Source organism: Manis javanica, chromosome 9 (assembly GCF_040802235.1).
Source record: "Manis javanica isolate MJ-LG chromosome 9, MJ_LKY, whole genome shotgun sequence".
In the NCBI taxonomy this organism is placed as follows: Eukaryota; Metazoa; Chordata; class Mammalia; order Pholidota; family Manidae; genus Manis; species Manis javanica.
Genome location: NC_133164.1, coordinates 90,107,095 through 90,134,633, shown reverse-complemented (window position 1 = coordinate 90,134,633; position 27,539 = coordinate 90,107,095). Strand labels below are relative to the sequence as shown.

The 27,539-nt window shown below is 39.3% G+C and overlaps 1 protein-coding gene across 8 annotated transcripts in view; it reads left to right on the top strand.

Annotated features, from left to right (window-relative positions):
* OSBPL1A (oxysterol binding protein like 1A) overlaps window positions 1-27,539 on the top strand; it is a 100,843-nt gene that overhangs the window by 11,459 nt on the left and 61,845 nt on the right. For 5 of the 8 annotated variants that reach the window (XM_017646815.3, XM_017646823.3, XM_037017571.2 and 2 more), the window contains one exon: window positions 11,211-11,371. The exons of 1 other annotated variant lie outside the window; for it this stretch is intronic. The gene's annotated coding sequence lies outside the window, so the exon portion shown is untranslated. Of the gene's footprint in view, window positions 1-953; window positions 977-11,210; window positions 11,372-25,161; window positions 25,182-27,539 lie in introns of those variants that run through there. 2 more of the 8 variants (XM_073212908.1, XM_017646840.3) reach the window with 2 other exon arrangements.

Sequence of the window (27,539 nt, the reverse complement as noted above, 5' to 3'; positions counted from 1 at the left end):
TATGGCTGAGAAAGCCGCGTGTTCTGCACCATGTCAGCAGGACCTGGCAAAAACATCATTTTGTGTTTGATGCAATGCATGTTTTTGGAGACTTGCAAATTTAATGTACAAGTTTGATGCAAACATAAACTATTAAGTAGACATATTTAAAAGATATTTGATAGTTGTAAATTTGGAGAGCTGTATGGAAGATACACAGGAGTATAAAGACAGCTATATTCTGTGAAATAAAGAGAAAGAATATAGAAACCAGAACCCAGCAACCACTGGCAGTATTTTGTTGTGTCATCATTTATTCATATTGGCAAACAAATAGAGTATGCATTACTTTTTAGAAGCCTACATTATTTTTTAGTAGTAACAGAGTATTTTTCTTTATCACACACATACTGTTTGAAGTTGTCTGCATAATAAGTGTTTCAAATTCCTTCGTCAGCATGTGAGCAGTCTTTCACCATGCCCTTACTATTGCTTAGTGTTTTTATTTTTTTATAGCTTTATTGAGGTATGACTAACATGCCATAAACTGCATACTTGAAGTCTAGTGAGTTTTGACATTTTTAGTAGTGAAACCATTGCCACAATCAAGATAAGGAAAACTTTTACTTCTGAAAGTTTCTTCCTGCCTCTTGTAATAACCCACTTTTCCACCTACAAACTATTCAGAGGCAGCTGTGGATCAATTTTCTATCACGAGGGGTGAGTACACATTTTCTAGAATCTTACATAAATGAAATTATATAGTTTGCATGTTATTTTTGGAGTGGAGGAGGTTTGGCTTCTTTAATTCAGCACAGTCACTTTAAGATTTGTCCATGTTGTTGCTTATACCAATGGCTCATTCTTTTTTATTGTTAAAACAGTATTCACCTGTTTGTGGACATCTGGATTATTTCCAAGCTTTGGCTATTAGAAACAAAGCTATTAATATTTGTGCACAGGTCTTTGTGTGGACATAATCTTCAATTTCTTTAAGGTAAATACCTAGTAAGAATGGCAGAGCATATGGGAAATGCATGTTTGTGGGGCTTTTTTTAGTTCGTTTTTAATCTTTTAAAAATCGAGGTAGAATTTACATAACATACCAGTAACTATTTTGAGCATACAATTCAGTGGCATTTGGTCGTTCACCATGCTGTGCAGCCATCACCTCTCTTTCCAAACATTTCATCGCCCCAAAAGAGAACTCGGTACGCCTTAAGCAGTCACTCTCAATCCCTGAAAATGACTAATCTGTGTTTTGCATTTATGGATTTGCCTATTTTGGACATTTCATATAAATAGAATTATATAATATTTGAGCTTTAGTGTCTGGCTTCTTTTCACTTAGTATAATGTTTTGGGACTTCATGCACGTTGTTGCATGTATTAATACGTTGTTCCTTTTTATGGCTCAGTAGTTTTCCACTGCATGCACATGAAACATTTTATTTATCCATTCGTCCATTTATGGACATTTGGGTTGTTTTATCCTTTTGGTTATTGTGAAAAGTGCTGTTTTGAACATTACTGTAAAGGTATTTGAGCACATACTGAAATTCTTTCGGGTACATACCTGAGAGTGAATTTTCTGGGTTGTATGGTCATTCTATGTTTAGCCTTCCGGGGAACCACCAAACTGTGGTTCCCAGTGTCTGTACCATTTTATATTCCTATCAGCAGTGCACAAGGGTTCAGTTTTCTCCACATCCTAGTGAACACTTTTTTTTCCCCCAACATGTAAATAAAACTTAGTTTTAATTTATTTTGTGCAATAAAAATGAACAGGAAACAACAATGAAAACAAGTCCATTTTCACTGTGGAGCCTTAGACAAACATCTTAACATCAGCAACACAGAAGTTACTTATATGTTACTTAACTATGCCCTTGAAGAAATTGTGAACACTTTTTAAAAAAATGGTAGCCATCATAATGGGTATAAAGTGATAACTTGTTGTAATGATTTATTTGCATTCCTCTAACGACTAAAAATGTTGAGCATCTTTTCACATACTTGTTGGCCATTTGTGTATAATTAGAGAAATGTCTCTTCAAGTCCATTCCCCATTTTTAAATTAGGTTGTTTGTCATTCTACTGATGAGTTACAAGAGTTCTTTTTTTTTTTTAAGAGTTCTTTATATAGTTTAGACACAAGTCCTTCATTGGATATTTGGTTTATTAATATTTTCTCCCAGCCTCTTGTTTGCTTCTCATTTTCTTAACATTATCTTTTGAAAAGCAAAAGTTTTGATTTTAATAATGTCAAAGTTTCAAATTCTTTTATATCTTGCTTTTTGTGACCTATTTAGGAAGTCTTCACCAAACCTGTGGTTTCTTGCAGAGATGTTCTAATTTTAGCTTTGCATTTGGGTCTATGATCCATTAAGAGTTAGTGTTTGCTTTTGTTCTCTTTCTGTATATTGCTGAGAGAAACTAAAGACCTAAATAAATAAAGAGATCATTTATTTATGTCAGAAGGCTCAATATTCTTAAGATAACAGGTCTCCCAGATTGATCTATAGAGTAAAAGTAACCCCTAGCAAAATTCCAGTAGGGATTTTTTTTTAGTAGGAATTGACAAGCTGATTCTAAAATTTATGTAGAAATGCAAAGAACCTACAACTGCCAAACAATTTTGAAAGAGAAGAACAAAGGACTTAGATTGCCTGATTTCAATACTTATATTCTTTCAGTTACTATAGCTTTATAGTATTGATGAGAGAATAGACTCATAACTTAGTATAAATAGAATCCAGAAGTATACCTACACACATCTGGTCAGCTGATTCTTGATAAAGGTGTTCAGGCAGTTCATTAGAGGAAAAGGATTGCATTTTTCTTTGTGGTTGGTATTGCTTTTCTATTTTATCTTATATCCAGCAACCTCACCAGACTTTCTTACTAAAGTTAAATAACTTAGATTCTTTTGGCATTTCTGTGCAGTCATATCTTTTGAAAATGACATTTTTGTTTCTTTATTCTCAATTCTTATATCTTTAGTTTTCTTGACTGTGTTACTAGGGCTTCAGAAGAGCAGTGTTGAAAAGAACTTCTGAAAGGCATTATTATTTTGAGAAGAATGCTCTTAATGGTTTAGCATTGAAAAAGCTGTTTGCTCTAAGTTTTTTTGGTAGATTTTTTTCAGGTTGTTTTATGTTAAAGAAGTTCCCTTCTTATACATACACACACACACACACACAACTGTAATTTTTTAAAACTTAGTTTTTCAGTTGCTTTACTTTAATCAAGTGATTTTTCTGTATATATTGTAATATTATAATGTTTCTATATTAATTAGAAATGTAGAAATCTGTTAATCCAATTATGTAGGATTATAAGGATAAATTTTCTAAAAGTTGATCTCACCATATATTCCTGGAATAAATGCCCATCTTAGTTGTGATGTATTTCTTTTTCATGCATAATTCAGTGTGCTAATATTTTGCTAATAATTTGTTATATTGCTGATTAAGATTGACCTGCAATTTTTCTTTCTTATGTTTCCTTAATCACATTTTGATACCAAAATTTCTTAAGAGCTTTGGTCAGAATAACTGTTCTATCAATGTCTTACTTTTATTCATATACACAGTTTTTCCATAAAACATTTAAAATTATTTACTATTGAGAATATGTCATCTTTAGTACTACTAAAGACAGAGATTCATAAATTACCTTTTATAGTTCATTATTCAAGCATGGTGTAGGTGAGACATACTCAAAGCATCTGTAATTTTCCATAGGGCAGATACCTCACACTAAATAGTTTTTTCTTATCTTCAGTTTCCTTTGTGTATTTTACATCAGTATTTGCTGACAAAGGAATATATCTTAGTTTTTCATCATGCTATTTTCTGTTATTTCAGACTTTTTTTGTAGTTTGAGAATAAGCATTTTCCCCAAGTAATTTGTAGCATTTCCTCTTTCTTACTAAGAAACCTTAAAAGAGTTTCTAAACATTTCATTACATTTAGTGTGGAAATTTAAAGGGTAAATCTCTGGACTGTATGTCATATGACTTCAAATAGCTCTGAAAAAAAAATGTATCTTCATCCTCTGGAATCTTAGATTTTAAATGTTGAGCCAAATATGGCTTCATATGCTCATTGGCATATATTTCTCAAAGCATAGTAACACATAATTGGTGGCCTGCATTACATGCATCCATTCACCATTCATATTGTCTTCCGGAGAACTGGCTTATTGTCATCTGATTATATATGATCTGTTTTTACCAGGGTTGCTGGCAAAGAACTCACACTAGCAGTGGATGTCTTTGTCATTTTCTGCTTGTCCACTTTGCATTTTTGGCATTATCTTCAATCTGGCATTCCTTTGCAATGGTCTTTATGATATGGGCGTATTTGTATCTAAAGCTAGATAATACAGTCTGTAGGTCTTGGTAACCAAGCCCTCATAAACTGCAGGACGTCCCAATACCCTGAAAGCAGGTGCTACTGTCAGTCTAAGTGGTAGTTGCCACTCTTCCCTGAAGCTGTGGTGCATCCTGCACTTGACCCTTGACTCTGTGGGCCATCTGAGGGCACCACTATCAGTCTCTATGTATCAAAACTGTATGTAATATTTTTGTCTCTTATTTGTAACAAAAACATAAAGCACTTTTAATATTCCCCTGACTCATGGGTACACACAGTCTACCTAGGAGACTAATAGAGGCAGTAAGGAACTCTAGAAAAAGCTGAGTAGCAATGTGAAGCTCTTTTTCTCCTACTAGACCATAACCTCTCCAAGAAAATAACCAGTCTCCTATTCTGCTTTATATCCCTAGCACTTACCTTGAAATAGTAGTTGGTGTTCAGAAATATTTTTTAACAACATTGAAGTTTCCCCAAGTCAGTAATTCTTATCCAGATACACATCAGAATAATCTATGGTGCTTTGAAAAAAACTTACATGTATTCATGTTAGCATTAGCATTGAACAAACAACCCCAGACCAAATAACTTTAGCTTTAAAAAGTTTGAGTTGTGTCATTTTTTAAGACAGGAGGTGGGCAGAGTGGGCCTGGAAGAGCAGTTTCAGGTGTGAAGGGCTATTCCAAATATCAAATTGTAGTCATCAGAGAGTAGGAAGAGGCAAAAATAGGAGTGTGCCCTTCCTTTTAATGAGATCTGGTGAAGTCCCCACAATAACTTCATTCTCCTTGGGCAGAATTTAGTCACGTGGCCACAGCTGCCAGAGAGACTGAGAAATAGTCTTGTAGCTGGAGGGCCAAGTAGCCAGCTAGGACTTTGGGATGCTTACTAAGGAAGAAGAGGGGGAGGAATTAGGAGTCTCTCACAACACAGCCTAGTTCATTCTTGGAAATCCTGATTCAGTAGGTCTGGGCTAAAACTGTGCCTTCTAATTAAAAACAAAAACAAAAACAAAGAAACCCTATAGCTGATCCAGATATACTGTTCATGATGGAGAATCTCAGCTCTGAGCCATGTTTTGAACAGGACAGAGCTGCTGATTCCTGTAGGGCATGGATGCAGCCAGGTTCCTAATGGCCTAATGAATTTGCCTTTTTATAGTGATGTAATCCCTGACAGGGGTCCAAGGGATAGTTTTAACAAATGCTGTGTTGTTTTCCAGGTAATTGTCTCTCTCCCTGTTTGCTTGGCGCACCAGTCTAGTAACCACTACCCACCCCCACCCCCAAAAAAGTGAGATCCTCTAGATCTAAGACTCATGATCACATATTTCCATCAACAGTGTTATTGGGTCATAAAATTATTGGCAGCACTGTGGTTTGGAAAGCTGATGATACCTGGAGTTAAAAGATCTTGGTTTCAGTTCTTAGTCCTCTGCTCCACTTCTGCAAGTAACTTAGACTTCATGATCTCCGGTTTATGTGTCTATGCATTTTTCACAAGGTTGTTGGACGCATTTAATGAACTAACAGTATGTAAATTGCCTCTTTAAACTGTAAAATGCTATGCATATACTTTATCAGTGATAGATATAGAAGTAGCCATATGTATGCAGAACTGTGGTTTATAAAAATGCTTACAAGGGTCCTATTTTTTGCTAGACAAACTCTCATACTAAAGTTAAAAATGAGATTTTTGCTCAGAGTTGTGAACTTAAATAATTTCTTGGCAAATTTGAAATACTAATTAATACTAAAGAGATCTCATCCAAAAAAGTTACTTTGCATTGCCTCAGCCCCCCCCTTTGCCTCCCCTGTTACTATATACACCTTAATGTTTCTTCGTTTAAAAATAATTGCTTCAATACTAACCTTTGAGCATGTTCCAAGCACCTTCCAGGGATTAGAGAATACACTCATGAACAGATATTTAGTGGAGAGTTTAAAGATGTAATAAAAAATACTTTAAAATTTTCAGTTTATTAAATAGGGTGATTTAGAATTTTACCTTTTTATATAGCAAACACCAATTACATTGACTATTGAAGTGTGCTTATTATATACCATGAAATGGCAATTTAACATTCTGTTCTGTAATTTATATGATGATACATTGAGACCTTTTGAAACTTCATGCTATTATACTGTAATCTAGAATATTAAATATTAGAAATTATATTTTGAAGTGCATAGTGCTTTTAGGAATGTATCCTCTAAGTGCTACTTCTAGAAAAGTAAAACATAACACCTAACTATGGAAATTTTAATATAGTGTAGACGTTCCTTAGGTGAGTGTTATAATCAGTGTCAAGTGATTCAATTTTGTAACCCAGAGAAAAATTGTGAGATCTTACTTGTTCCAAATTATTTTAAGTGCCAGACTCATTGATGAAGGCAGTGGAGTAAATGTGTATTGAATCTACTTTTGGCAGCATACTTGGAAGTGAGCACACTTTTGTTTCAGAAGACGTATTTCTGTTTTCTCCTTTTTTGAAAGAAATGTAAAGACTAAATTTGTTACATTGTCATTTGTATACTGTATTAGTCTCTCAATTTTGTTTTTATGGGAGGTTATTTTTAAACCAGTCTGACAAAAATAGGTATCAGATATCCTGGGTTTATATTGATTCTTCCAAGTTTCATTATCCCCTTGCTTTTAAACCACCCCTCCCCTCATCTATTTATCAAGTACTTAAGTGCTTTATTGGGCTTTTTCCTACATATAGGAGTAGCCAGTTATCCCCCAAATTCCTCATTGATTTAAATGTTCAAAGATACATTTGGAAATAATTGATTTAGCAGATAATTTGCAGAAACTGCAGTTTAATAAGCTCCATTGAGATCATTTTACTTAGACTATTTCAGTAAGTCAACAAACTGATACAAGTCCTCATCTTTCCTAAGATGGAGACTAAGGCAGAGAGGTACAGAGGTAATTCCTAGTGGAATTGCCTCTTCTCTTGGCTTGAGCGAGATGGGGGAAGATGGCATTGCCAGTAAGAAAGGAGCCTTTCTTTAATGGTGCCAGGAGCCACTTAACAGATGATTGTGAGCAAGAAGAAAATGCTTGAACAGTTGCACTGTCTTGGGTTGACCAAGGTAGTGTGGGTAAGGCTTTGGAGGGCCTAGGGTACAATCTCATTTTTAATCTCAGGGCAAACTTTTTACGTTGTATGTAATGTTGAGACTAGAGGTTTCTTATTACATCACATGTTGGGGCCTGTGGGTTGATGACCTCTTTATTTCCTGATCTCTGTGTTCCTCATATGAGGTGGTCTTCTATGAATAGGAGAGCCCTTACCAACTGCAGATGACCACCCCCACTTTTTAACAGCTATGTGGCCATAGCAGGGAGTCACTTAATGCAGCTATCTTTAAAAAAGTTTTGAAGTCAGTATATTGTTGGTCCTGTAACCACTGAAATAAATGTCAGTGTAATTCCTTAGCAGAAAGATAAATTAGATGTTTTAAAATGCAAGATCTAGTATTTCAGCATTCTTGGTTATTACAGCCTTACATCCAACAAAAAAGAAATGAGTAAAGCAAATGCTATTGAACTGACCAGAGCGTGGCCAGTGAAAGAGCTTCACCAGATTGATCAGGGCCAGAATTTCACCCAACCTGTAACTGGACGATTGGACACAGTGTTCTGTGAATACTAATCACTTACTCCTCACCTAGTGGTGTGGCTTTGCCAGATTTAATTAATCTCTGCCTGATTTAACCCCAGTGAAACCATAGGTAAATAGCAGGGTACTTTACAGAATGAAAGAGCAGATAAGATGTGTATACACGGGCTAGCACATGACTTGTTTTGCTGGCATCCATTCATCATTAGTGTGAAGAACATTTTGGAAGGATTCATTGTGAATTTCCTGCCAGCGTGAAATGGAGTAAGATGAAAGATGGTCATGTTGAAGCAGTTTGAGGAGAATACTGGAAAGGCTTGTATTGGTCTAAAGGGGCCACAGGCACGGAGCAATGTATGTGTTTATTATTAAGTGTGTGGTGGTTCAGTCCTTAAGTTTTTCCTAATAAGAAGTTTGATATTTATGTTTAGTGATGTTAATTAACATACATGATAATGTCCTAATGTAATTGTAAACACATATGTTCAGCTCCAGTAATTATGAACTTGCCTTCTGCATACCTTTATCAGTAGTTCCACACTGTTTTTTAAATGTAGGATATACTTTAGGTGTTTCTGAAGTCCTGAGATAATAGAGGATTTGGAATGACATTGTTCCAGTGGTCTAACTGGCCAAGAAGTATCAGTGGTGGTTAAGTATGTTCTTAGATGCCTCTCTAAAGCAGTAAGGAGCTCTTTACTAGTACAGTTTCTGTGATATATTCATATATACATATACACATACATATATACACACCTACTCTCTCAGCTAAGTCAGTGTATGTGATAGGAGAACTTGCCAGTTTGTGGGTAGCATTGGGGTAAGGTTTCTACACTGCAGAAGATCCTGTTACGCTGTGAACTAATACACGTGCACTCAGATCAACTGACAGATAAAAACACGAGGCAAGAGCTAGACCAGCAGTGAGAGTTTCTGCTCCCTTCTGCTTCCCACCCTTTCACTCCTCTCAAGCACACGTGAGAACAGAGGTCAAGGTGGTGGAAGTGAAGTGATGCTTTGCTTATTTTACATGGAGAAAGGATAAATTGGGGGTTTGAGTAAGATTTTGTTGAGGGGACGTCATCTTTTCAGGCCTTGATCGTTTATTTTGCCGCCCTTCTGAATTTAGGTAGTAATATAATACTTAGGTGTTTGTGCACTAGAAGGAAATTTCAGTTGGTTCATACACTGAAAGGTAGAGAGTGTTGGCAGCCCATTTGCCTCCTGGCATTTAAAAGCCCACAAGAAAGTGAAAGGGAGCAGGTGGGCAGTGGTCACCGGCTTCAGATCTGCCTACAGAGGGGTGTTTGGGGTCAGAGATGTAATGGTGCTGAAAGAGCTTTTCCATTCAAACAAAGGGCCGTTTGGCCATTGTGCTCACATTATACTTTATAAATAAATGAACTGTTTTATCCTTGTTTATAGATAAATGAATTGTCTAACCCATCAAATAGAAGAACAGCTCCCCCGCCCCTTTTTATTGTTGTTGTTGTTGATGCCAGCCATAGTAATGGTATTTCTTACTCTGGAGGGAAAATGTAGATTATAGGAATATTTGCAAGTATTTTGCAACTTCTTTAAAATTGTAATTGTATAAGGATTTTTTTTTAGCTTTGCACGTCAATTCTGCTCATTATGACTTACCATTTATTGTTATTTTTATTTCATTATCACAGCCCTAATAATAATCTAGTTGCTGTAATGATAAGCACTATGGTGCCTGAGAACTGGGACTATTCCTAAGATAATGAAGGTCCAACTCTGTTTCTGTTGTGAGTGTAGCATTTCAGTGAAGCTGGATTTTAAGTTATATCTGGCAGTCTTGCAGTGTTGTACCTGTGGTGGCTCTCAGGAACTCAGGGCCTGCAAAGGGCCTCTGGAGGCAGAACAGCAGAGGTGGCTGCGTCCTTGGAGACCGGAGGGAGCAGAGGGTGAGAGGGAGTGCCAGGAAGTGAAGGAGTGAGGCTCAGCAGGGAGTGAGTCGCGCAGGAGCCTCTGAGAGAGTTCCACAGGCTCCATGGCTCGCAGGACCCAGGGGCAGAGCCCGAGATCCGGAGCAGGCTCTGGAGGTCACCCCACCCAGTGCTTTCCAAGCTCCTGGACCAGCCGCTGGCTTTGGGCCTTGAGGGACCCTCGGGGGAGGCAGGGGAAAGAAAGTCAAAGAGGCCCCTCATCTCACCAGTGTCTCCCATCGCAGTCTGCTTTCTGAAACATCTGTGCTGTATGTGGGGATTCTGTTTGAGAAACATGTTCTGCTGCTGGAGTTTAAAAAGAGTTTGAAACCACTGAGTAAAGACTGCCACTGAGAGGACGGATTCTTCTGTTGTCTCTTCTAGTTTTTTAGATGGGAATCTGAGGAACTCGGGACTCTGGAGATTACACAGTGGCTCACAGTAGACCCAAGCTTCTCTGGCTCCTGACGCACCTCGGGGCTCTAGAAACTGAGGAGGGTCACAGAATAGTTGTGATTTCCAGAGTTGTGGTACCAAAATAGGTGAAACTGTCTGCGCCAAACCTAGAACCTGCTCTTTTATATGAGGATTAGGTAACTTCAGTTTTAGAGGATTTTAGTTAAAAGGCTATAGATGTTCTTGAATTCATTAGGAAGAGTAGATTTTGTCTTCAAAAGATGAAAAATCAAAACAGGCTTTGCTTTTTCTATAGTCTACTTTTTTTTTATAGTTTACTAAATTCAAGGTAAAATATGGAACCAAAACCAAACTATGGAATTAAAAAATGGAAATTAAAATGTCATTACCTGGCCGCTTGTTTCCTTTATTTGATAAACCAACTGTTTAGGAAATAAACTGGAGGATTATATCTTATGCTTTGATATGATACACATTTTAATATTTAGAATGGTTTTAATCCTTTATTTTATTCAAAAACTGGCTTCTTAATTTCATTAATATTAAGAGAGAAACTCTCTTTTTTTTTGAAAATTTTATGACATCTGAATTGGCTAATGTTTTTACACTGGGATCCTGACCATTTGAGCTGAATTTGCTCTTCTCAGTCTGTCTTTGTTCGCTAGAGATGTTGTGAGAAAAGGCCCCCAGGAAGTCAGTTAGCTTAGTAAATTTGCTCATTCATCCGTGTGTATATAACATGACTGGTTTCATTTCTGATGTTGCAGTTGAACTGGATTAAAAGAAATGCACATTCTTCAGAGTAAATCTGTCTCCTCATTCTGAAGTCTTTTTTGTATATTTGTTTTCTTCCAGGTGAGGAATTTTAAGTTGAAACAGGAGCAGAAAAAAACAAAATTTTCTCAGAAACCTGGAGACTCTGGCTGCTGAGCATCATGAATTAGAGCAGTCTCTGGTTACAGGCTCACCAGTCCTCAGCATCCTTAGTGAAGACGAGTTCTATGATGCACTGTCAGGTAATTCTAGAATCCAGCTGTCTGCATTGTTGATGATTTAAAGTCTACCACCTAAATGTTGTTCTAGAATGGATGTCACATTGAGTGTCCTGGAGTAAGCAGAGATACATCACTATAGCCCATAGCGTCTTAACTACTTATATATTTTTTGTTGTGCTGTTGAGGCAGGAGCCTAGGAGTTTGGAATGAAGGTTATCACTGAATTTGCTCCTGTCAACAGGGTATGCTGTGCTAGGAATGAAGTGCTGTTACAAACTGCATGGATTGGGTTTATTCCTTTCTTCATTGACCATTAATACCTCCTTGTTCCAGTTGCCATTACATGCTTAGGGATAGAGAAATGGATAGTGTCTGTCCTCAAAGAGTACTGTGTATCCTTAGAGTAAAAGCTACTCTAAAGATGAGTACTAGGTGGTTCCAGTGCAGTATGCTAAGTGTCCAAGTAGAGGTGAGACTATGCTGTAGTTGGAGCAGAAAAAAAGCATTGCTTAACTTTTCCTCGGAAACATATGCTAAAGGACAGACAGTGTGATATGCTGGTAACAAGCATGGACTCCAGAGCTGGGTCACCTGTACTGGAATCATGCCTCTGACACTAGCCAGCTGAGTGACCTTGGGCAAATTCCATGACCTCTATGGTTCTCAGTTTATACGTAGTTAGAATGGGGAGAGTTATAGTATCCTTTTCAACAGGTTGAGTCAGGATTAAATGAGTTCATGTGTTTGAATCATGTCTAAGGCCCAATGTGTACTAGGTACTCAAAAAATGTGAGGTGAGCGTGGAGAATTGAGAATGGCTTTGCGAGTGGAGGTACCACTAAGTGGTTTTGACCTTTTAGGAGTTTACTGTAGGATTTTTGAGGTTGTGGGTGGAGGAGTGGAAGGAAGCTTGGAGGAATGTGGTTGGGGATCAGTGAGATTGAGAACAATTAATTCTTTTATATGAGGAAATTAAGTGTTCATATAATAGCTGAACATATGCAATTACTGGGTCTCACAAGACTAGACTATGGAAGCAGGAGACCTGGGTGGATATGGACTTAAAGGACCAAATACATAATAGGAAATTGAAGGAAGCCCAATGAAAGGTAATAGAAATGAGAACTAAAGGAGGTTAGACTGAGGAAAGGAAAAAAATTGTGTGATTATATAGGAAAAGGGAAGTGACATTGGTAGACTTATGGAGAAAAGATGCATTATATAAGATAAACAGAGCAAATAGGAACATTATTAATAGATGTGTAATATAATCAAAATAAAGGGAAATATAATTTTAATAGCCAGATTTTGGAATTATTGGAGAAAAGATTATAATGTTGTCAGTGAGATAATGGTATTAGTGGAAAGAATGCCTCATTGGAAAGAGAAAGTAATGATAGGGTTTGAAAGCAGTGGACTGAGAAGTGGGGTTAAGGAGCCATCTAACCCGACTGAGGGAGCTGGGAGGGGAGGGTGAGTGACATTTGAGGCTGCTGATACTTACATCTACCCTGTGCTAAGTCGAGATAGTGTTATCTCCTGTTGTCCTTCTGTTTGGAGCACCCAAAACCGGAAAGTCACTAGAGGGATTATAGGATTAAAAGAGGTCTGAATTTAAAGGAGCCCAGACACTTCAGCTGCTCAGTTTTTATGTCCTTTAAAACACTTTTTAAAAATTTGTTATAAACATATCAATATAAACTCTTCATTCTGTATCCTAATTATGCACACTTTGCAGAGGTTCTTATTAACAGCCTGATATATATTCTCTTCCAGACCTTCTTAAAGCATTCACATGTGTGCATGTGTACAAATGGGTTTTGTTTAAAATTCATGAATGGAGGTGGCTGTATAATTGTTCTAGGTCTGTTTTTTCATGTAATAACGTGTCCTGGAAATCTTACCTGTCATTTCTACAACTCGTCATTCCTTCTAAAGGTTGCATGAAAATCCCTGACATTATTTATCACAGTTTCCTAACCACTGTCTTCTTGATAGATATTTCGCAGCTACTCCCACCTTCCTGCTTCTCAGGCATATGTGAACACCCATCTCCACACTCCTCTTCTCTGGGAGGAGGTGGAAGAACTACAGTGTGTAGGTCAGGGCAGCAAGTGCGTTTTGTCTCAAGGGTCGATGTAGACTGTCGGAGGTGCGTGCTGCTTGGTGGATTGCTGCCTTGAGAAGGATCCTGAGGCTGAGCCCAAGTGCCTGGTTAGTCATCATGCTCTGCCATGATTGTAGGAAGCTAGGGAAAGGGACCAGGGCCATGCATTTGCTCCTTCCTGCCTGAATGACCCACCTGAACTTTGTTGGGTTTGCCAGAACATAGTGGCCTTTCTGTGGTCACAACTGTTTCCTGTTAAACGTCTTGGGAATCATTTGGTACAGTGTAGAACTACATTAAAGTTAAGAGTCAGGTGCCCTGCGTTCAAGCATTGACCTACCTACCTAGCCACATAATTCATTGAGATGATAAAAGCCATCATTTGGGAAGGACTTCATCTTCTCACTGCTGTCTCTGCATGTGACCTCCATTCTCCCTTCCCTCTTCCTTCCTTTTTGTTATGAAAGAAGAAAGGTCCAGCCTTAAAGCCATCCCCTCCTCATTGGTTCAGGTACCCATTTCCTTGTGCCTTCTTAAGAATTTGTTTAGTTATTGTTTCTTCCACCTCCACTTTTAATACCATGTCATTTTAAATGTTAATTTACAATCCCTGTCATTGTTTCCTGTGGCTGCTGTAACCAGTTACTGCAAGCATAGTGGCCTGAACAGTGAAGATTTATTCTCTTATTGTCTGAGGTCAGAATTCCTAAAGTTAAGGTGTTAGCAGGGCAGTGTCCCTCCTGGAGGCTGTATGAAAGAATCTGTTGCCTTGCCTTTTCCAGCTTCTAGAACCACCTTCAGTCCCTGGCTTGAGATCCCATCCTCCATCTTCAAAGCCATCAATGTGACATCTTCCAGGGTCTCCCTCTGACTCTGACCCTGACCTTCCTCCCTCCCCTTTATAAGGACGTAGGGATTACAGTGGCCCCATCCCAGTAATCCAGGATAACCTCCCATCTCAGTGTCCTTAATTCAGTCACGTCTGCAGAGGCCTCTTACCTTGTAGGATAACATCCACAGGTTCTGGAAATTAGGACATGGACATCTTGGGGCTAGGGGAGAGGGAGGGTTGCATTATTCTGACTACCCCAATTCCCAAATGTATATATGTCCAACCCTGACCTCTTGTTCCAAGACGTATACTCCAGTGGATGAATAAAGAATGAATTCTTGGTCTTCCCCCCAGACTCTCTTCATTCTGTTGCCTCACTTTAGTAAATAGTGCTTCATTCATCTCCTAAAGCCAGAAACCTGGAAACGATTTGTGACATTCATGTGTCACATCTGTGAAGCTCTGACGAAGGCCTGCCCATTCTGCCTTCACAGGATACCATAAAGCCACCTGTGTTCTATTACTGTAGTGTAATGCTTAAAAGTTGGGTGCTGGAGCTAGAAGGCTGTGGATCAGTTGTGGCTTTACTAATTCCTGTGCCCTTTGGAAAGGTACTTCACTTTTCTGTGCTTCATCTATCTATCTGCAAATGGGTCATGGTATTATTGTGAGGAAAAGATAAATACATATTTGTAGATGAAACAGTATCTGGGCATACTAAGGGGTTGACAGATGGTGGCTGTCATCCTCACCCCCGTGCTGTCAGCCGCTTAACCGATCGCCCTGCTCCCAGCCCTGCCCTCTGGAAGTGCACAGCACCTGTGGTGACGCTTTGTAGGCAGTCACATCCTCACCACGCCCCCACCTAAACTCCTTCACTGGCTTCTCGTACGGAGAGTAAATTCAGACTTCTTCCTTCATGAACCTTCATGGCTCTTGGCAGGACCCAAACCCTGCCTGTCTCTTCCCTCTTGTCACTTGCTGTGTCCGTGCCACGCTGGCTGTCCGCCCTTCCTCAGACGCGGTAGCAGGAGCAGGCAGGGGCAGGTGGAGTTCAGTGAGAACGAGAGAAAGTACGCAAAACTGTACTTCATGTGAAGCTTAGTTTAATTGCCAGAATAGTAGATGAAATCAAGCCCATCCTAACATTTAAAAGATGTGAAAAAAGAGCTTTAAGGACACTTCTCGTAAAAGTTGCTTACGACTTGTGTGGCTTCCTTTAAAAGGTTAGTTTTTTTTAAAGTCCATGTGATTTCTCGTTTTCCCTTGTCCCTTGAAGTTTTTTCGGATAAGCAGAATTAGTGAGAATACACTACTACAGAGGGCGAGACAAACCAAGATGCAAGCACACAGTGTAGTAGTTTTCCTGCTTCAGGGGATCTCTTGATTATTTAAAAATGTTTTCCAGTACACTCAGTGACTAAAGAGTGCATAAAAATCCATGAAGGAAACAGTTTTCTTTCTGACAGTTGTTTTGAATTCCACTGTGTAACATGATTTAGAAGGAGCTGAGTCTGATGGTGTATCACGTTTTGTCCTCATTGTGCATCTGTGTATAAGGAAGGAATGGTGGTGTCAAGTGAAATTTCTGGCATTGCCCTAAGTGAATGCTTCCTGGGAAAGGGCTAAATAGTCATTTGTATTGAAGCACAAAGATTTCCTTGAGAAACTAAAGGCTGATGAGTTCTGTGGGCAAATTCTGCAGCAGTAGAAATATACACAGAGTGTAGAAATATGTAGGAGGAACCACTTCAGGGAAGAAGAAGGCCATTCTGGCTATGTGTTCCTTCCATATTTCTATGCTTTCCATTCCATTTCCTGCTGCAGCTTCTCACTCCACATCAGCCTCTGCGAGCCTGCCTTCCTCGGCGACACGATCTATGCCATAACCTCAGGTTTGTACATTGTACAGTTTGACCCACTCTTTCTGAACCCCAGTCCCATGTTTCTGTGGCCACACCACAATCTTAGCTCCATCCTTGCACTGTCCCTCACTCCACTCATGTCCACACTTCCCCCTTGGCAGGCTCAGGTTGCATGGGGGTGACTTACAATCCCTCCCTGTCCCCTTCCCCTGCCTTATACTCATGTGACAAAACTCCAGGCCATCCCTGTCCCCCTTTCCTACCAGTGCAAGGCTCGCTTTTCATCCTTGCTCTTAACCACTGTGCCCTTTGGCTGCCCAGGAGTCCTGCCACATTTCTCCTTTTACATGTTTCTTTCATACTTAGGCCACCTGAAATTTCTAATACCTTCACCTCTGTCCTGTTCCATCGGAGAACATTGCTTATGTCACTGAGAAGCTCCTCATATTTGCACTATCACAGCCATCCACATGGCCTGGATGTGGACACATATGTGCATATTCTGCCTTGCCTACTGTCCTGTCCTAACTGAAGCAGGTCCTTCCATGTGCGCCTGGGGCCCCACCACTTGTGTCCTGCTTAAGGACGTTAATGCCGTTCTTTCTCTCCCAGGCAGTTGTTCTTTGTCCCCACCAGCTATCTTAACCTTTAAAAATGCTGTTATCTTGTAAAAATACCTTTGACCTCACATTACTTCCTCGTCATTCTTTCTTGAACGCCCTCTTTACATATGTTCTCATATCACCCCTGGATCGCTCTTGACCAGGCCACCACTGCAGGGCATGTGACAGCCTGCTGAGCTGCCCTTGCTCGATTCTCTTCTTTTTTTACCTTTCACCAGTATGTAGGCCCTGATGACTCTCTCCTTCAGAGAACACTTTCTCCACTCTCATTTGATTTTATTTGTCTCTTCTGCTGGGTCTCTTACATCCTTCCACTGTAGATCTTAGACTGTCTCAGGGTGCAGGCATGGAGCCTCTCTTTCTGTGCTTACTCTCTAGACCCCTTGTGTTCAGAGTGTCTGAGGATCAGTAGCATCACCATCGCTGGGAGCCTGTTGCAAATAGAGGACCTAAGGCCCCAGCTCAGACCTAGTATATAAAATCTGCCCTTTTCAGATCTGTAGCTGATTCACATGGACAGTAAGGCTTGAGCAATATTGTCTTCCATGACCTTAGTCTGTATTCTGATAGATCCACAATGTTATGTCCCTAGCCTTAGTCTTTACCCTGAATTCCAGATTCATTTCTAACCATCCACTGGGCATAATCATGAAACCTCCTAAATGTTTTAATGTCTAGAAAAGAACTCTTGGCTTCTACTCACAAGCCTACCCATTCTGTAGTCTTCCATATTTTGGTAGAAGGAAGATCTGTCTTATCCAGTTGCTTTGGCCAAGTCTGAGAGCCTTTGAATTATCCATCACAGGCTGTTTTATTTTTGTCTCACATTCACATTCAGTCCATCAGCAAATTCTATCAGACTTGCCTTCAAAACATAGCAGAACTTGACCACTAGTAACAATTCTGCTCTTATCCAGACCCAAGCCCCCATCATCTCACCTGGGTTATTACAGTAGCTTAATGCCGGTCTTTCTGCTTGCACTCTTATTTCCAACAGTATTTTAAGCACACCATTTCGAAACATGAATCAGTTCACATCTACTGTATGCATAGAACCTGCCAATACCTTGGCTTCTTGGCTAGAGTAAAAGCCAAAGTCCTAGACGGTCTGGCTCTCTGCCTCCTTTCTGAACTCTGCCGCTGTCCTCACATGCCCTCCTATCAGGCTGCCCTCAGTGCTAGTCCTTGAACTTGCCAAGCATGTTCTCCCTCATGCCTTTGCTTTTATTATTTCCTCTGCTGGGAAGTCTTAGCCCAAATATCTACAGTGGCTGCTCCCTCACTGCCTTCATTTTTCTGCTAAGAGAGACCTTCACTGGATTGTTTTTTAATCCCTTTTTCTTGACCTTTTCACATAATATTTATTGATCTCCCATATTTAAAACATAAGCTCCTCAGTGAGGGACAGACTTTGTTTAGCATACTTGATGTATTTCCCAGCCCCTAAAATAGTGCGAGACAAAGATGTGCTCAATGAATACTTGTTGGATAACATAAGAATTGTTGGCACACAACAAGTTAATGAGTAAGTACCACCAAATGGTACCTAAGGAGCCTTACAGAACTTCAGAGGGGAAGCAGCTAACTGCTTGGGAAAAGTTGGAGGAAAGCATCACAAAATACAAGACATTTGAGGGGTGTTTTGAAGAGTCAGTAAAGCATTTTCCATACAGAAAAGATGGGGGTAGAATATTCTTTATCAAATGTAAGATCAAGATGTAAATATAGAGAAAACTAGTTTTCAAAAACACCATGAAATGTGGTGTGGGGATGTAGAAGGTTCTGCCCCCTTCAGGGTCCCCATAAAATGGAGGGTGAGTATTCTGGATCCTGAGAACTCATAATGAGATGAAACCAAAAAGGTGATTTAGTCTTGGGGTAAGATTCTGAGGAATTTGACTTTTAGCAAATGGGTAGTGGGGAGCCAAGAGAGATAATTCAGTATAGAAAGAGTATCAGATTAGTGTTTATAAAGATTCATTTTTGTAGTAAACATTGCAGAATTCTTATAATATGCTTGCATTATTCTTAAAATTGGGAATTCCAAGAAAATAAGGCATGGTCCCTACACAGCTGTTGACATTCTGGTAGAATGTTTGTGTTTAGGGGTAAAGATTGATTTAAGGACCTAGTGTCCTAGATGAGAAATGGTAAGAGTTTGAATTTCAGTGAGGATGGGAAGTGTCGGTTCTCCTGCTTTCTTGCTCTAGTGAGCACGTATCCTTCTGACCTTTGTTCAAGGGCCATAGGCTTCCCTGGGGAAGCACAGGTGACTTCCTTGATGGACCACATTCCTGCTTACAGGCTCTCTGTTCACTGTGTGTAGTGCCGTAGCATTTCCCATCACGATGATTTGGTTTTTGCCAGTTCTGCCTCTCAACCAAACATTAAATTCCCTGAGCAGCTCTGCCTTCCTATCAACCAGTACAGATACTGGCATATATTAGGAGTTTTAATATTTAAGTGAGTAAACTTTTGGGATATATTTTTAAGGCCAAGTTGACTGAATTTGAGGACCAGTTGGTGTGGAAAATAATGATACCCTTAGGATTTCCATGTGTTCACTGAAAATTCCCACTTTGGCCCAAAGCATCTCAAACTCTGTATGATGGTAATGGACTTGTCATCCTGTTCTGCCCCTTTTATGTCGCCTGTCTCAGTTAATGGCATCATCATCAGTGAAAACTACCGATGTGGAAGTCATCTTTTACTCCCTTCCCTTGCAACCACCCGTATCTAGGTATCTAGTCTTTTTCACACGATTTTTCCCCTGGTATTCATAGCCACTGCCTTAGTTCAACGTACCCCTTCTTTTGAACCCACAGACTGTGAGACGGTACCTTTCCAACAGGTTTCCCTGCTTCTAGTCTTTATCCCTACCAGCCCATCTTCCACACTGCATGTTGTGAGGTGTGGGAGGCTGAAAAGTGGTCCCTCAAAGACATGTCTGCTTCTCATCCTGGGAACCTGTAACCCTTCTTTTGGAAAAAAGATCTTTGGTTACATTAAGTATTGTGAGATGAGGAGATCATCAAAGATTGTTTAGGTGGAACCTGCTGTCACAGTGTCCTTGTAAGAGGAAGGAGGGGGAGATACGGCAGAGGAGAAGGCCCTGTGAATGGAAGCAGATACTAGGGTGATGTGGCCACAAGCCCAGGAACTCGGGCAGCCACCAGGGCTAGCAGATACAGGAATGTATTCTCTCCCCTGCAACCCCCAGAGGGACAGCAGTCTTGCCAACACTTTGATTTTATTCCAGTGAAACTGAATTTGGCCTTCTGGCCTCCAGAATTATGAGGGACTAAATTTTTGTAGTCTTGAGTTACCAAGTTTGCGATGATTGTTACAATGGCCATGGGACACTGATATGTCAGTTACCTATAAAGTCTTAAAACTTATCTTACCATATTCCCTGGATGAACATCCCGTCTTTCCCTATTCCAACATGTTAAATCTAAACTCTGTGACCTGATCCAGTTTAAAGCTTCGTCTCTGGTGAGCACACCTTCTTCCTCCGGCCCCACCTCTCTAGGCCATGCCAGATATTCTTGGACACACGCCTTGTTCTTTCAGGTGGTGGGGCTGTTTGCTCTTCCCCTCATACCCATTATTCTCTTTTTCTGCCTTAAACTGTTCTTCATCAGTGCAGCTTAAGTGTCATCTCTGCTTAGAAACTTACCCTCGTTCCCCTAAGAGTGTCCTCTTGCACTGTTCCCACAAACACTTTGTATGAGCATATGCCTACTCATGTGTCGTCCACTAGCTTGAACTTTGCATACTTGGGAGGCACCAACCATATCTTGTTTATCTAAACTGCTTCCCGGCTGACTCTTTACCTGGCAGAGGTAGTTCCTTGCTTTATTAAGTTGAAGTCACATGAAAATACTTTGCTTTATAAATAAGTATGGGTTCTGTGACTGGTCTTAGTTCTAAAATTATTTTCTTTATAGAGTGAATGCATATGTGACCTTCTTGCAAACAATTTTAAGAATGCCAGCCAGACAAATTGGGAAACTCTGGATTTGGAAGTCCAAAATAGATGTACATAAGATGTCCAGCAGCCCACACACTAGGGTTTGTGTAAGTGTTCGTCTTCAGTTACACAGGCAGATTTTGCAAATTGTGGATAACATGTAGATTTAGTTGGTTGGGGCCAAGCTGTTACATTTAAGAAACTCTGTAGTAAGCAAAACTCTAGTACTTAACTGATTTTGACCTTGCACATCATTCAGGGATGATGTGTCTGGGATGTCTCTGACTCTTGTTGCTTGATGGCAAGATTCTGTTTCAAGTTTTTGTCACTCCCTCAGTAACTTAGTGTAGCAGTCTGTTGGCAGTCTTTTCTCGACTTAAAATATGAAAACCCTCATGTTCAGTGTGGTGTAGGTTGTTTTTTTTTCTTTGTGTTCTTTATGCAGTTGTACCTTAAAGCTAAAAAAAAGTTTAGCACTGATATTTTAAGCTTTTGAGTTGCTTTGGACATTTTTGAAACATTCCTAGTGCGTGGACGACCAACAATAAATGAATTAAGTGAGTGTGTGTATGTGTGTGTGTGTGTGTGTGTGTGTGTGTGTGTATGTGTGTCTGAACATTTCTTGTTTCCTTAATAGGGGAAGGGGTTATTTGGACATTATCCACAGTTCTTCCACGTCTTGCTCCTTTGTACTATTTGTTCTCAAGTTAGTTTTGAAAGGTCACATAAAAAAGTGTAAGGATAACATAAGAATTGTTGGCACATTTGCGTTGTTAACTTCATGACCTCTTCTTTTAGTCTTTAATAGGAAAAGCTCAAAGTAGTAGGGTGGAAGTAATGATCCTCTTAATTTTAAAGGTTTTTCTAAACTATTGAGGTATGACACATAAAAAGTGGTATACATTTCATGTATACAACTTGATGAGGAAAGTATTAGTCATGTTAACCCAGTCACTGCCATTGGCTTCCATGCCATTTGGATAAGAAAGGAGATTGCGTTCAATCTCAAGTGTGTTCAAAATAATTCAAAGTTCTAATATGGGCACAGTTTTAAGGATCTAAGCCTTTGGCGATTTATCATGTTAAAATAAACTTTCTATTAATACTGTTGTTTTAATTGAGAAATTAATCAGACCAAGTTTCATTTACCTTAATTGCTTGACTGTAGGCTAGAGAATTTATCTTGTAAAATCTTCTGTCTTGTGGTTTTCTTTTGTCCTTGGCATTGAGGTGAGTGAGAGTAGGACCAGAATACAGTTCAGATTCCCAGATGATAGATCTTTGGCTTTGGCTTGATGGGTTTTTGTTTGCTTATTTAGGTTCTGTTTTGTGTTTGTTTTTAGTGGTAAAATATAAGAAAATTTACCATTTTAAAATGCATAGTTCAGTGGCATTAAGTACATTCACATTGATGTACAACCATCTCCAGAACTGTTTCTTTCAGAACTTATCTTTCAAAGTGTTATTCTGACACTTTTTCTATAAAACGTAGTTATAAATTAAACCACCTGAAATTCTTTTGCAATGGATGGGAATAAGCAAAGCCACAAATAAGTGCTTACTAAGTATGGCATTTTCCATCATTGCTTGGAGCTATACAAATTTTCCTAACTACCCATCAGAAGTTCATTAAATAAGACTATTTCAAACTCCTTCACCCTGTTTTTCAGGGGTCAGTGAGGTATCCTGAAATTTCAGGAGGGCTTTACTTATTACAGAAACCCCACATTTTATAAGGGGAGAATGCAGTGGGAAATGAAAAGAATAATGAGAGGCTAATTTTGAAATATAGATGTGTATATTGTTAGAATTTCTTTTGCTGCCTTTAGAAATATGTCTGTGGAATCATCCACCAATTTTGCTTCTCTGTGGTTTTCTTTTGTCCTTGGCATTAAGGTGAGTGAGAATAGGACCAGAATATAGTTCAAGTACCCAGATGATAGATCTTTGGCTTTGGCTTGACGGGTTTTTGTTTGCTTGTTTAGGTTCTGTTTTGTGTTTGTTTTTAGTGGTAAAATGTAAGAAAATTTACCATTTTAAAATGCATAGTTCAATGGCATTAAGTACATTCACACTGATGCACAACCATCCTCCAGAACTGTTTTGTCATCCCAAACTGAAACCCTGTACCCATTACACACTAATTCCCCACCTACCCTTGTTTTTGAAGCATCACTGTTACGGCCTTACACTGTTATAAAAGCTCACTATAGCCACCATCTAGGTGGCACTAAAAGCACGCTCTTTCCAATACTTTGTTTCCCACTAAGACATTACTATATTGCCTCTTAACATTGGATGGTACATAAGGGCTGGCCTCTTAGATTACATGTGAGCAAAATTGAAACCTGAAGTTTTAAGATTGAGATTTATGATCTCGGAGGCAGTGAGAGCTATCACTGATTTATTCGTACAGGGAGACTTGAAAATTATTTCTGTGGGCAGGCTTCACCTTGATTAGTAAACCTCCACAGTAGCTATGGCCTCTTTGGTATTTAGCTAAATATGTTTGAGTTTAAGTGTATCTAGAACTGTTGAGTCTCCATAAGAATCCATGCTGTACTGGATTTAGATTGATGTGACTAATACTATGAAGGCAGAACCTGTTAGGAAGGGCTCCATATTGGACATGAGAATCAAAACCATGCTGAGATAACACCTCATACCAGTCAGAAAGGCCAGTGTCAGAAAGACAAGAAATAACCTGTGTTGGCAAGGGTGTGGGAAAAAAGGATCCTCGTACATTGTGGAAATGTAAATTGGTGCAGCCATATAGAAAACAGTGTGGTGGTTCCTCAAGAAATTAGAAATAGGAATATCATATAATCCAGCAAGTTTACTTCTGGGTATTTATCCAAAGAAAATGAAAACTCTAATTCAGAGAGTTATATGCACCTCTATGTTCACTGTAGCGTTATTTACAATAGCCAAGATAATGGAAGCAACCACAGTGCCTGCACCATCAGTAAGTGAAAGATGTGGTATGTAGACACAATGGAGAATTATTCAGCCATAAAAAAGAAATCTTGCTATTTGTGACAACATGGATGGACCTAGAGGATGTTACACTATGTGAAATAAGTCAAAGACAAATACAATATGATTTCATTTATTTGTGGAATCTAAAAAACAACACAAATGAACAAAGCAAAACAGAAACAGACTCATAGGTACAGAGAACAAACTGGTGGTTGCCAGAGGGGAGGGAGGTTGGGACTTGGGTGAGACAGATGAAAGGGATAAAGAGATACAAACTACCAGTTACAAGTCATGGGAATATATAAAGTATAGCATAGGGAATATAGTTAATAATATTGTAATAACTCTGTATGGTGGCAGGTGGTAAATACACTCACTGTAGTGAGCATTTCATAATGTATGCAAATGTCAAAAATCACTTTGTTATAATGTTATATACATGAAACTAATGTATGTCAACTATACCTCAATTAAAATAAGTTATAAGATTTCAAAAAAATGGCTCCCTATTGACAACAAAGTTCAAACTATTTTACACCACATACACACATGTGCACACACACACGACCTCTCTCTGTTTAAAGTATTAGATATAATTGACCTTTTATTCTCAAGTAGCTTGTTAGTTTTTTATCTCTTGCAGTTGTAAATCATGCAGTTGATCATTTTTCCTTCTTTGCCATTTAAGCTAGAATGCTCAGACATGAGTTTGTGATTTACCTTTAACAAGTATATGGAGATACCTTGTGTTGGGATACCACCTCATTCTTTGCTTCATTTTATATTCTCTCTGTCCCACTGCCTGCCTCTGAGTTTCATTTATCCTGTGCAGTTTCATGACTGACTCATAGCTCATTTCTGTGCTGTCACCCCTACTGCCACTCCTTGCTGTGCCTTCCACGCCCAGCTTACTGAATGCTTCATTCCTCCATGCACTGGCTCACTCTGTTCCCTTTGCTTGGAACAGTTCCTCTGCGGTAACTTACCCCCACCCTCTAGCTCCTACTGCTTGCCACCTTACTCAGCTCAATCATCAGGCACAGTCCTTTCCAGACATGCTGTCCTTCATTCTAAAATTGACTGACACCTCCTTAGTGGCCCGCTGACCTCGTTCAGACTTCTGTTGTTGCACCTAGAAAAATTTACTGAACTCAGGCGGTCACAAAACAGTCCACTTCTGCTAGACCGTGGACAGGCATCAGATCTTACAGTGCTGTGAGTCGCACCATGCTTTGTATTTGAAAAAGGAGAGAGGAACAAAAAGCAGTGTCAGGTGTGGCGGATGGACTGGTAACTCAGTGAGAATTGGAAAATGACCACAGGACTTTGCCATGGATGCAGCTTATCAGAGCCCTCCACGGGAAGGGCGGGGATAGGCTGATCATGTGAGAGAGGGAAGGAGGAGGAGGGAGCAGGGTACAGAGGAGTGAGGACTGGGAGCGGTGAGGAGAGGTGAGGTGACAGGCGGACGAGGAGGGGGCAGAGAAAGGGAGCCCGGGTGTCCACTTGCCACGGAGGGCGAGGGGTGTGAACTGCTGTCTGCTGGGGTCACAGGGCGAGCACGGTGTCCCACGATGATGGCGACAGGTCTCCAGCTTGTGTTCACCAAGTTAAAATCTTGTTTGACAAAAGTATATCTTTGCCTCATAGAAGTTCTTAACTGCCTTACCTTTTGTTTGGTGTTTGCTGTATATCTGTGTTTTGTTAAGAATTCTCTTTTCAGGTGGACAGGTCCGTGTCTTATGACGTATGTCTCCTAAATAGCACACACTCTATCCACGCTTACTGATGTTCAGTAAATGCCTGCGGCTTCTTGCTTCTGTGCTCTCTTGTTTTCAGGACATTAAATTAATAAGTACTGATGCACCTTAAGTAATACTAACCAGTGCAGGCAAAATTTTTTGACTCTAAATTCTTACTTTTTTATCATATGAAACAAATTTGAAAACGTAGAAGTGAATGAGCCACCCTAGTCCGTGTCAGGACCATCTCTGATTCAGGTTGCTCAGGCTGCTCCCTCTGAACAGCTCCTCTCTCGCCTCTGCCCGAGCACCACGTTCATTTTCTTAATATTTACACATTAGCACCACCTCTCCTGTGGAGCCTTTCCTGATACCCATTTGCCTACCCCAGAAAATGGAGCCATTCTTTGCCTCACTGTGCCCCAGACAAATCTCTCATTTTACTGCTCTTATTTGTACATATATCTGCTTCCCTGAACAAGACTGGTCTTTCATTAAGGCAAAGTAAAATTATTTTTCTTGCTCTATATTTTAGAGTCATAAAATGGTGTCCTGATTTTTTTTGTCTTAGCATTACATTAAAAGCATCTTTCTGTTTTATTCACTTGTTTTTGTAAATATAATTTTCACAACTGCTTATTTCATCTAATGGGCAACAGTCCCTTGTTATCAGCTCTTCAGGCTGTCTTTAATTTTTTTCAATAAAAAATTAAGACTACCTGCCAAAATTGGCAGTGAAAAATGAACGCCTCTTTAAATGTATCTCTTGGAATTTTATCTCTTTGTTATAAGTTATATGACAGAACAAAACTATGTTTTCAGAAATTCCAGTAAAGTTGTATTTACAGCAAATAAAAATACTTTACTGTCCTTGAAAGTCTGTTTGCAAGTAACATACACTGTTCAGAGGGTTCAGAGTTCAGTTGCCCAGCCTGCAGTTGTGTTTGCCCAGCAGCTGTTACTAATCAACCTAATGGGATGAGAATCTGATTCTGTGATTTGGGCTAAATTATACAATGCAGTAGAGGGACAAGAAAGCACCAGAAAATTTGATTTCCTGAATAGCTTAGCCATAATCCATACTAAGCAGATGGTCAATAAATCTATTTAAGCAAACACTCTTTGAATGTAAGAGTGTTTCTCTAAAGCTGAGCACTGTTGAGTGTACAGTAATCTGCTGATGAAGGGAGTTAGAAGTTAACTTTTTTTATTTTAATAAAAATTTAGGCACCATTGAAAGTTATCAGGGGTTGAGTAACTGCTGCTGTGAGCTAAAATACATAGAGTGCTAAACAAGGACCCAGAAGACCTGGATTCAAATTAGCATATGGGTTGGCCCCGTAGCCCTGCCTTGCCGCCCGTCAGAGCACCCTGCAAACAGTGCAAGGAGGTGAAGAATGGGAATGTGCCTGAAACCTATAATGTGTTGTACAAAATTAAGTTGTCTCATTCCCAGTCAGGTGGCTATGCTCTGAATACATAACCAAATGGCAGTGTGATATTTCCATCCTAAAAGTGCCTGCCTGATGATTATATTTTATACAGATACTTTGGTTTTTAGCTCTTGAGAATTTAAATAATGTAACACCAGAAGAAGTTGGGTTTTTTTTTAAATGGTACAAAATTTAATAAAGCACATTATATTGATTATCACCTTTAAAAATGTTGCTCAAATACCATAAATTTTAGTTACATGTGGCTGTCAATACCACCCACCATTCAAACAAACTGGAAAGTTGCCATAGGAAGAAGTATGTTAAAACTACCTTTACTATTGTGTTTACAGTATCAGATATAATTTTAACTTCCCACAAGTACAACCACTACAGCTTTTTCCTTATATGGGAACTTTAAAAACTGAATGCTTTTTTGTAAATCATGTGTAAGATGCTTTGAGAGGGAAGATTAAAATAGAAATTTGGGTAGGGGGAACCACTGAATATGATTTCTTGAAGGATTTGGTAATCATTGGAAATCTCTCTTAATGCAGATCATCTGTTTAAGTTTATATAAGCCCATATCTAGTTCATAAATCTGCCTTAGCCTTATTGCATACAGGTTCTCTGAA